We start from the raw sequence: 11,928 nt of genomic DNA, 5'->3' as shown, positions 1-11,928 counted from the left end.
CCTCTGAAATATATTCGCCTCATGCTAAATCATAATCCACCTTGGTCTGTTACATTCAACTTCCAAGCCTAAAGTAAACCTCATCAGTGAATTTGTACATCTTATGACATCAGAATAAGATTTGCTATATGGCTTCTTCAATTATGAATTGTGCAACACAAATTACTGGATTGTTATATATAACAATTGTACATAAATATGTACAGAATCCTATTGTTTAATTTGCTTTTGCTACAAAAATATACATATATGCTTAAAGTATTGTTTCTTTTTTATGAGTTGCACTTAACTTGATCAAAACTTGGTTAGGTGTATGTAAATGCATAGTTGGATAAATTAAGTCTAATAAAATCATCCCAAATCAGCTCACTGACAATTATTCAATATTGTGATGTTTACTCACTGTAAGTGAGATGGGCGGCAAATATATGTAATAAAATAAATATGACTTTATTTTTCTAAATGACACATGATCCAAACCAAATAAAATCTGTAATTAACTTATTTAAGGCTTCTAACGGATAAAATGAGGTAGTGATTAAAGCACTAAGCCCTATCCAACAAAATGTAATTCAGTGGCAAACAAAGTAAGGTTTTACATTTAGGCAAGAAAAACCAAATGCACAGGTATAGAATAAATGGTACATGGCTTAACAGCAGCAATTGTGAGACGGATCCAGGAGTCCTATTGAAAAATCACTTAAGTAAGAGTCAGCAATATGCTGCAGCTGCCCAAAAACCCAATGCAGTCCTAGGCTGCATCAACAGAGGAATAGTATCAAGATCACATGAAGTATTAGTACCATTGTATATTGCCCTGGTGACAGCACACTTGTCAGGTTCTGGTCGCCAAAATAAAAAAATGTTAAGAGAACATTTACTGTATATACTCTATACAGAAGAGTATAGAGAAGAACAACAAAGATGAATAGGGATCAGGAGGCTAAAACATGATGAATGGTTGTGGGAACTGGATAGGTCTAGTTTTAATGAAGAGAAGGATTAGGAGTGACATAATAGAAATTGTCTAATATATGAGAGGCTGCCACAGAAAAGAAGGGAACAATTTATTATCCAAAGCACCTGAAGACACAACAAGAAGTAATGGATGGAAACTTCTCAAAGACAGATGCAACCTAGAACTAAGGAGAAATTTTCTGACAGCAAGAACAATTAATCAGTGGAATGGCTTGTCTTCAGACATGGGTGCTTCCACACTGGAGGTTTTTGAGAAAATGTTGGACAGCCATTTGTTCGGAAAGATATAGGGTCTCCTGCTTGGGCAGGGGGTTGGACTAGAAGACCTCCAAGGTCCCTTTCAACTTTGTCATTCTGTATTCTGTATTGGGCTAGGAACAATTCACCTTCAAACAGAAGGCTAACTTTGAAATGGTCATTCACCTGCAAACCAATCTACCTCATGGGATTGTTATTATATAGGAAAAAACAAGGAGGGAATTGTATAATGCCATCTTAAAAACCATGGAAAAAAGGCAAAATATAAATCTAATGCATATTATCCAAAGGGGGGGGAGGATTTTTAAACATGCTACCCTCTACTGGTCATTCAAATTTTTGTTGCCTAGATGTCTCTTACAATGAGCTTTCCTCAAGCTCTGTTGGGATTTTTAATGGCAATGCATTTAGAGTGCACCAAATTTAGAAAAGATATGCCATCCTAAAATATTCCTAACAATATATTAGTACTGCTAACTGTGAGGACAAAGTACATGTGCACTATATGAATTTGCTTGGCCCATTACAATCTCCATCCAAGTGCCTTCTGTTTCTAAGGAAAAGAAACATTCAATTTTGCTACACTTTAATAGGAAGTAGATAGTTTAGTTGGCTACCACTTCTGCATTGACTCCAACTTCTGCAGTTTTAAATATAAGCTGAAAATCATGCTATTGTCTCTTTTACACTAGCCCATCTGGAATGAAGAACATTACTGTTAAAATATTCTGCTACGCAAACCTTTTCCTAACTGCATAATCACAGCTATGCCGACCTATCTAGAATTAGGAGAAAATGCTACCATAGCAACATTCCTTGGTCAGCTTTCCTATTAGAATCCACTGTGCCATCAAACTCATATACAGTAGGTAACTGATATTTTTGCCCTGAGTAGTATCTTCAAACTTGGTACTTTCTGTGTAAGGTTGACCACTCATTCAGTAGTAGACAAATAGGTAAGGATGTTCTTCACCCATTTGTTAATCCTCCAAGATCTGACTATATTTTTTTCCAGGTGAGAATACAGAGGAATTATTGAGTCTGTCATCTGCACCTCTATAACTGTCTGGTTTGGTTTTGCAACCCAACAAGACAGACACAGACTTCAGAGGATAATTAAAACTGCAGAAAAAAACAATTAGTTTAGTTTAGTTTAGTTTATTCATACTTATATGCCGCCCTTCTCCCGAAGGACTCGGGGCGGCTCACAAAGACAAAACAACGGAACAATAAAATTAATACTAAAATAATCCAATTAAAATCCCCAAGAAGTTAAAACTAAGATTCCCAGCAGATCAGGCAATTTGTTGGAAAAGCCATGTCTTCAGGTCACCGCAGAAAGAGCAGAGGTCGGGGGCCGTCCGGAGCTCAGTGGGTAACCCATTCCAGAGGGTCGGTGCACTCACAGAGAACGCCCTCATCCTGGGCACCATCAGTCGACATTGTCTAGCCGATGGCACCCAGAGGAGGGCAGTCCTATGTGAACCCACTGGGCGGTGGGAGGCCGGTAGGAGGTGATCCTGCAAGTACCCCGGGCCCATGCCATGAAGGGCTTTATAGGTAAGTACCAGCACCTTGAAGCGGATCCGAAGGACCACCGGTAACCAGTGCAGGAGTGGTGTTACATGGGAGTAACGGGAAGCTCCCGCAACAACCTGCGCGGCCGCATTCTGGACCAGCTGGAGCCTCCGGGTGCACCACAAGGGCAGCCCATGTAGAGGGCATTGCAGTAATCCAAACGCGAGATAACGAGAGCATGAGTGACTGTACGGAGGGCATCCCTGTCTAGGAAAGGGCGCAACTGGCGCACCAGGCAAACCTGTGCAAAAGCCCCCCTTGTCACGGCCGTCAGATGGTCCACCAAGGACAGCCGCGAATCCAGGAGGACGCCAAGATTGCAAACCTTTTCAGAGGGAGTAAGCAACTCCCCCCACAATCTGGAGTGATGGGGGTACTAGACCATGAGATGCCGGCATCCACAGCCACTCAGTCTTGGAAGGGTTGAGTCTGAGCCTGTTCCTACCCATCCAGACCCGTACCGCCTCCAGGCACTTAGACATCACGGAAAGGTCATCCCTGGGTTGATCCAGGGTGGAGATGTAGACCTGGGTATCATCAGCATACTGATGATATCTCACCCCCAAAATACGAATGATCACACCCAGTGGCTTCATATAAATGTTAAAGAGCAAGGGGGAGAGAACTGACCCCTGAGGCACCCCACAGGTGAGGGGCCTCGGAGAGGATCTCTGACCCCCCGCCCAAACAAACTGCGTACGGCCCGAGAGGTAGGAGGAGAACCACTGTAGAACAGTGCTCCCCACCCCCAGCCCCCCGAGTCGTCACAGTAGGATACCATGGTCGATGGTATCAAAAGCCGCTGAGAGGTCAAGTAGGACCAGGATAGAGGAATAAACCCCATCCTGGGCCCGCCAGAGATCATTCACCAGGGCGACCAATGCCGTTTCCGTGTTGTGTCCACGCCTGAAACCCGATTGGGTTTCTACCAATTACTACCAACCTGCCTTCCATTGAGGACCTGTATACTGCAGGAGTCAAAAAGAGGGCTGTGAAAATATTTACAGACCCCTCACATCCTAGACATAAACTGTTTCAAGTCCTATCCTCAAAACGACGCTATAGAGCACTGCACACCAGAACAACTAGACACAAGAACAGTTTTTTTCCGAATGCCATCACTCTGCTAAACAAATAATTCCCTCAACACTGTCAAACTAGTTACTAAGTCTGCATTATTATTAATCTTCTCATCGTTCCTATCACCCATCTCCTCACACTTATGACTGTATGACTGTAACCTTGTTGCTGGTATCCTTAAGATTTATATTGACTGTTTCCCTATGACTATCATTAAGTGTTGTAACTTATGATTCTTGACGAATGTATCTTTTCTTTTATGTACTCCGAGAGCGTATGCACCAAGACAAATTCCTTGTGTGTCCAATTACACTTGGCCAATAAAAAATTCTATTCTATTCTATTCTATTCTATTCTATTCTATTCTATTCTATTCTATTCTATTCTATTCTATTCTATTCTATTCTATTTTCTAACAAGTAATATGTTGCAATTTCTTGCTATTTTTGTTTTCTAAGAATGTATATGAGAGAACTAGATATTTTTAAAGAAACAAATGCTTCAGCTGATACTTTGGCTTGCTGCATGTCACTTTACCATCTCATTTCTAAAAAAAATAAATGATGGGATAGGTCATGGATAAAAAAATAGTGGATGATAGTTAATGATCAGTGAGGAAGTGAGAAAACCTTTCAAGTTTTCACTTATATTTGTTATTTATAACCTGTGAACTCCATGTAGGCATTAGGAAAAACTTCTATCCTGTAAACACTCAGCTCCATCCAGTCGCCCCAACTCTTCCCTGAATTAAGAGACTACAGACTCGTAAAAAGAAAAAAAAACATTATTTATAACAAAAAGAGCCATGTTGGCACAGTGGTTAGAATGCAGTCTTGCAGGCTAATTCTGCTGACTGCCAGGAGTTCAATTCTGACTGGCTCAAGATTGACTCAGTCTTCCATCCTTCCGAGGGCAGTAAAATGAGGACCCAGATTGTTGGGGGAAAAGAAGCTGATTCTGTAAACTACTTAGAGAAGGCTTTGAAAGCACTATGAAGCGGTATATAAGTCTAAGTGCTATTGCTATATACTTTATACGTATATGAGCAGTTTAAATCCTTTTAATAGATGCTTTCATAAATACTGGTGAGAGTTAAGTCAAGTGAATGATCTCTATATCCTGCAAATATGAGTGCCAAAGATTTACAGCATTCATGGAACAATATCACCCCCCAGTGGCAATCTTGACATTAATTCTCTTGTATATTAGGCATGTTTATTTTTCAAGGAATATAATTCTAGCCAAAAGAAGTCTTACTGTAGCCAGAGTAAAACATTGGAAGAGCAGTTTGATTTCAGTCCAGGCTTAATGTTCAAGCATTTATACAAGTAAAAATAGTTACAATTAACTTTGATCTTATTCTGAATGTAGATAGTATATAGCTATTTATTACTTGGCACAACATTGGTCTGCCAGGCCTTTAAAGAGCTCACTGCTGAATGAGTCCCATACTTAGGTGTAGAAGAGAATTCCTTAACTTGAAGTAATTTTACAATGCAAAAATATGCCTTAAAATCTGCATTCAATTTTCACTCTTCATTTTTCTGTATTATTTAGCAAGCATTGACTGGCTTTCTAGCTACAAAATCAGAGCATATACTATACAGTATAGTATTTTTGAGATTTTTTTAAAAGCCTAAAATCAAATTAAAAGGTAGGATTAGATTTTTTTTTGTCTTCATGGGAAATTGATGAAATGCTGTGGAATGCTTACTGTGTATTATTTTCAAAAATAAAAATGGCTTCTTTTTATATGCAATGAATGCTCACTAATTTGTTCAGAATTCTACCTGTTCCTGTCACAAGGACAAAATTTCTAGTTACAGGAGTGTCGAAATTAAATGACAACAGAGGTTTTCCTGACACCAATGCGGATGGATCAATAATTCATCCCCAACAGAAGGCTGCTTTGAAATGTTATATTAATATACACAAAGAATAAATGTTAAAGTAGGACTTATTATATAGTCTTAAAGTGGAAGGTTGTTTTGAAATGTTGTAATAATATATAGATATAAGTTTGGGGGAGGAGAAAAAGGGCAGATTATTGGTAGTTATAATAATATTATGCTAAATTAGAACTTATCATACAATGTTATAGTAGACTGCTTTTTTTTGAAATGTATGGTAAAAGGGGAAAATAACAATATCAATAATATTTTTAGTAAGTAAGGGTCAGTATGTAGAGGAGGGAGTAAGGAGATGGTAAAATATTATGTAATCTGTTATGAACTAGGTTTTTGTTGTGAAGAAGTCACGGGGGGGGATGGGTGGTGGTGGGGGGTTAGGGAGGAGGGGGGAAGAAAAAAGGGGGAAAAATTTGTATTTGAAAACTTTTTCAATAAAAAAAAAAATTCATCCCCAACTGCCTACAACTTAAATAAAAAGCAGCTTACACCAAACTTCCCTCCAGATGTACAGAATTACAGTATCCATAGTTTTGAGTTAGTTTGACTAAGTAGGCCACAATCTACTACTTGGTAAATTAGAAAAATGTGGAATAGAGAACATCACCACCATAGCTGGCTGACAAACCTTACTCAACGGGTAGTCCTTAATGGTACTATATCCACATGGAGAGAAGTAAGCAGTGGGATAGTGCAAGGCTTCATCTGAGGCCCAGTACTCTTCAATATTTTTATAAAGGACTTAGATGAGGAAATAGAAGGGGAACTCATCAAATTTGCAGATAATACTAAACTGGCAGGAATAGCCAAAACCCCAGAAGACAAATTCAGGATCCAAAAAGAACTTGACAAACTTGAACAATGGGCCCTATCCAACGACATGGATTTTAAAGTGGAGAAAAGCAAAGCTTTAAATTTAGGCAGATTAGGCGAGACCTGGCTCAAAAGCAATAACTGTGAGAGGGACCTTGGAGTCCTAGTGGATGATCTTTTAAATATGAGCCAGCAAGGTGCAGCCGCTGCCAAAAAGCTAATACAATCCTGGGTTGTATAAACAGAGGCATAGAATCAAGATCATGTGAAGTATTAGTGCCGCTTTACAAAAGCCTAGTAAGACCACACCTGGAGTACTGCAACCAATTTTGGTCACCATTTTACAAAAAAAATGTTCAGACTTTGAAAAAAGTTCAGAGAAGAGCAGCTAAGATGATCAAAGGCCTGGAGACTAAACCATATGAAGTGCAGGTGGCTAGCTGGTCATGTGACCGGGTGGCCATGGCTATGTGTATAGGGACTACTCAGAGGGCTGAAAAAAGTCATTTCTGACAGGTCCCCGCACTTTTGACTGGTCCTCACACTTATGACCATCTTCACATTTATGCCCATGCAGCATTCTTAGCAACCATATCACTCATTTCACAACTGCTTCTCTTCACCATGGTGATAAGATAAGGCAAAAAACGTAAAATGTGAGGACAGTCGTAAGTTTGAGGACTGGTCAAAAGTGCGATGACCAGTCAAAAGTAACTTTTTCAGCCCTCTGAGTAGTCCATATGCACAAAAGGACTACCCAGAGGGCTGAAAAAAGTGATTTCTGACAGGTCCTCGCACTTTTGACCAGTCTTCACACTTATGACTGGTCATCATTTATGCCCATTGCAGCATTCTTAACAACCGTGTCACTCATTTCACAACTGCTTCTCTTCACCATGGTGACAAGGTAGGGCAAAAATGAAAAATGTGAGGATGGTTGTAAGTTTGAGGACTGGTCACAAGTGCGAGGACCAGTCAAAAATAACTTTTTCAGCTCTCTGAGTAGTCCATATGCATAAAAGGATACAGCAATAGAGAGGGATGAAGGAAGGGAAAGGAAATTAGAGTAGGAGTGAGGGTAAGAGAGGGAGGAAGAGAGGAGGAGAAGGAAAAAGGAAAAGGAAGTAGTGAAGAGAAGAAGGGGGGAAGAGAAAGTAAGAAGGAAAGAAAAGAAAAGAGAGAGGTGGTAGGTTTGAAGAGACAGATTGCTGTACAATAAAAAAGATGAAAGGGAAGAAAGCCAACCCCAAGCAAATATAAAGATATTAAGATAAAGAATGAATTGTTAAACTTTAAAGAATAAAAGAGAACAAAAATGAATGAATAGCAATAATTAGAAACACACATACAAACATACAATGTATTTTCTTTGAACAAAGTATTTGGCCGGTTCACAAATTTAAATAGTGTTTAGTCATTTCAATTAAATTTACAATTTCTATATTTCCTTTTTGCCATATTTATTTCTCAACTATTTTTTAAAAAAACAATATTACCCTTCATCCTCATCTCTAATCTTAATCAAATTCAATTTTTCCCTTCTATTCTATATTATACCCCTTCCCATTGTCATCTATTTTTATATCCATCCTCACATTGGTTAATTATGTAATATTACAGTTGTTTAATACAAATTCAACATTTTAATATAAATCAATTAGTTATATAACTATCTTTTTTGTATATTAATCAATATGAACATGAATATTCCAATTATTTCCATGCAATCCAATTTCTTACAAATCAATTAATTATATTTACCAATAATAATAAACCAAATAATTTCCCCCATATCCAAACCACAACTTAACCATTTCTGCTTTCAACACAATATACAATTAATAGTATCTCAATTATTACAATTTCCTAGTTAAATAGAGCTTTTTTTCTTTTGTGTTTTAAAATCTTGAATTCTCCTCTTTTGCCCTAAATTTCCCATTGTTTGCAGTTTTGCACCTACCTTTTTTGGTGAGGAAAAAGAAAAAGAAATCTCTCTCTGCCTTATTTTGTCACGTTGCAGCAAAGACCCTGCTTTACTTGCAGTTTTGTTTTTTCAGCATAGCTAGGGGGAAAAAAATCTGCTCCAGCATTCTTTGCAGCTAGTGACAGAGCTCTCTGCAAAACAGCTGAGAGCAAATCAGCTGAGAGTCGGGAGGCTGATCTAATCAACTTGTGCTAATTAACCTATGCTGAAGCTGAAAGGGGCTGTTTTTTCTATTGTTGCAGGCACGGGTCTACTCATTTGTTTTCTTTTAATACTGATCAGTTGTAGGGCAGCCCTTTGAAGCCCCGCGGCAAGAGTTTAAACAGTTTTTTTTCCCTCTAGCCATCAGCTGGGAGCCTGGGACTCAGGAGGCAGCATAGATTGGGAGTGGGCGGGGTAAGCAAACAGCGACGGGGGCATGGCCAGCCAATCTTATTACTGGTTCTCCGAACTATTAAAATTTTTTACTACCGGTCCTTGAGAACCGGTGCGAACCGGGAGCAACCCACCACTGCAATGCAATAGTGTTGGACAACAAGTGGCAGGTTGAAAAAGGCTGAGGAGTTACTCTATTGATTCAGTCCTTCAAAATTCTTAACTCTTCAGGATTTCTGTTCATATAGACCTAGTTGTTTGCAACTCTGAACTGTTATTTTCATTTCTCAAATAGTTTTGAAATCATTAGTTTGAATTACATATTGGCTGAGATAAAAATCTTATTTCTTAACAAGATTCCATTTGGTAGAGTATAGCCATTTTTACTGTATCTTTATTCCCTCATATTCTACAGGCCACGGAGCAATTTTGCTTTCAAATTCAGCATTTTTTAAATAAAAGCAGGCATAAGCTAATTAAGACCATTCATGCAGAATAGAAGGAAATCACTTCTGCTAATATTCTGTGTTATTTCATAGAGATGGAATAGGTATGGTTAGTTTGCTTTTCTGTGAATAGAAAATGGGTGTTTTTAAAGTAATATTGTAAGCCTTTATAAGTGATTGGTTCATTCAATGAAAAACGTATTTCTTCTGCTCTCATTACATTTCTTTTTCTAGTTGATGCTCTTTATATTTGTAAATATTTGCACCCATATTTATTGTGGCCTTCAGTGCTCAGAAACATGTGGTATCTTATCTCAGAAATATGTGTGATACCACACATATGTGTTATGTGTGGTATCACACATATCTTATATGTAGTAAATATGTGGTGGAACACTGATATCCAATAAAAGTTTATGTAGATATTTTTAGGAGTGTAAGGTCCAGCATTTCTATTTTATAGCTGTAGCTCTGCCCATTCGTCTTCTACATCAGTGAGACATTGATAAGAATTTGAGGAGGTCATCATAAAACCAGGCAATTTTTGTAGTAAATAATACCTTCAGTATCTCCGGCTGAATGCATGTAGCACATTGAGTATGAAGTGATATAATGGGAAAAGCATCTCTTAGACCACTGCTTTCCATGCTTGGATAAATTACCCAAAATTGGGTAAAAGTAGTTGACAAATGAAACCATTACCCAATCATAACATGGATATTTAACTGACTTAAACTGTTTTACCTACATTGGGTGAAAAAAGAACTTTCTGATCAGCTGTTATGTATAATGAAGGAAAAGGTTTGAGAAGCACTGCCTTAGAAATTGTTAGGAAAAAATAACCCTAGACCAGACATTTCCTTTTTCTTGTAAAACCACATTTCCCATTTACAGCGTTACAAACCCTATTGTCCCCAATCACATTTTCTTGTCTTTGTTCTGATTGTGACAATGTGCTGAATAGGATGCAGTGGGAAATTGTTTAAGTGCTGAATAGAATGCAGTGGGAAATTGTTTAAGAGGGCAAAGCAAGCCCACTTGTTTACCCTGGAGTTTCTTTCTACCTTTCTCAGAACTTGAGACTCTACTGCAAATACAATGGCCTTCTTTTCAAAATCATGGCAAGGATTCCACAAGGGAAAACACATGAAACACAAACCATCAGTTTCTATTTTGTGCAAGGTTGGAAGGGGAAGTGAATAGGCTCAGAAAAACCCTGCCATAGGCAAGTATAAATACTATTGATCTCAATTGCGGAAAACTGCAGAAACATTCCTTTGCTATAACACTCCAGTAGCTAAAATTTATATTGCCCTACTGTAGCGTGTCTTAATCTTGATGTGTAGACTTCAACTCCCAGAACTCTTTAAGGTGCGTGCAGGGGTGGGATTCAGCCTATTCGGGAAAACCGGTAGCTCCAATGATCAGCTGAGTGCGAACCGGTTCGCTCCGACGATGAGGTGGGCCCGCATGCCTGCCCCTGCGCTATACTGACCTAAAGTTCCTTTGTTTGAAGCCCAGTTGATCAGCAAAGCAGAGCAGATTGCCACACCTCAGCTGTTTTACTTACCAGGGCTGCAGTAGAAGGTAAGTTTTAGAACTGTCAGATGTAAATGCCTTATTCTCTAATGTGTAAATAGTATATGAATGGGGTATCAGGGGTTAACTTATTCTTCACTTCTTAATGTATTCATAATTCACCACTCCCACTTATAGCTCCACCCATTGTATATATAAGGAGCCACCTACACCTTTTTCCTCGCTTCTATCTGTGAATATTCAGTGAATATAGAATGCCTATTGTAAATAAAAGGAAGTATATTTAAACCTTTAACTCTCATCAATATTATTGAGTCTGATCCTGAAAATATTGCAACAAGCTGGTAGCAGAGGATGGTTAATTGACTCAATAAAAACTTAAAAATGTCTAAGAAAGATAGGCCCAACACCAGGGCCTACAGCAAAGAAATGGAAACAGAACAAGAAATAATCAACGAATCCACAAACGCAATTTCGAGAGAATCCGAAGAATACACCACTGAAGACGAAGAAATAATAGATGAAAATGATGACCAGGAGGAAATCGAAATAGAGAATAACGAACTCAGGTCAGAGATATTAAAACTATTAAAAAGCCAGAAGAATGATGAAAGCCTCATCGCGAACCTCCAAGAAATGCTGAAGAACAGCGGAGCAGCGAGAGAGAAAAACATCACTAATGAGAAGTCTAAAGACCCAAAAATAGTGAGTGATATGACTGCAGAGAAAGTCATTACGAAGAAGAAAAACAGTGATCCCGCGCGAAATTTTGAATGGCAGCCATCTTGGTTTCAACAGGCCTCCAAGGTGAGCGAAGCAGAGCCAATCAAAATGCTCAATTCAAAATTTCTGGCGCGAAAAACGTTATCAGACAACGAAAATGAAAAAGAAGATTCGAACTCCTCAGAAGAATCAGAATCAGAAAGTGAAGATGACTCAACAAAATCCCAAATAAAATCAGCAATGAAAA

This window comes from Pituophis catenifer, unplaced genomic scaffold (genome assembly GCF_029215685.1).
Source record: "Pituophis catenifer annectens isolate HBS135680 unplaced genomic scaffold, rPitCat1.0.hap2 SCAF_8, whole genome shotgun sequence".
Taxonomy (NCBI): domain Eukaryota; kingdom Metazoa; phylum Chordata; class Lepidosauria; order Squamata; family Colubridae; genus Pituophis; species Pituophis catenifer.
This window is presented reverse-complemented; position numbering follows the sequence as displayed.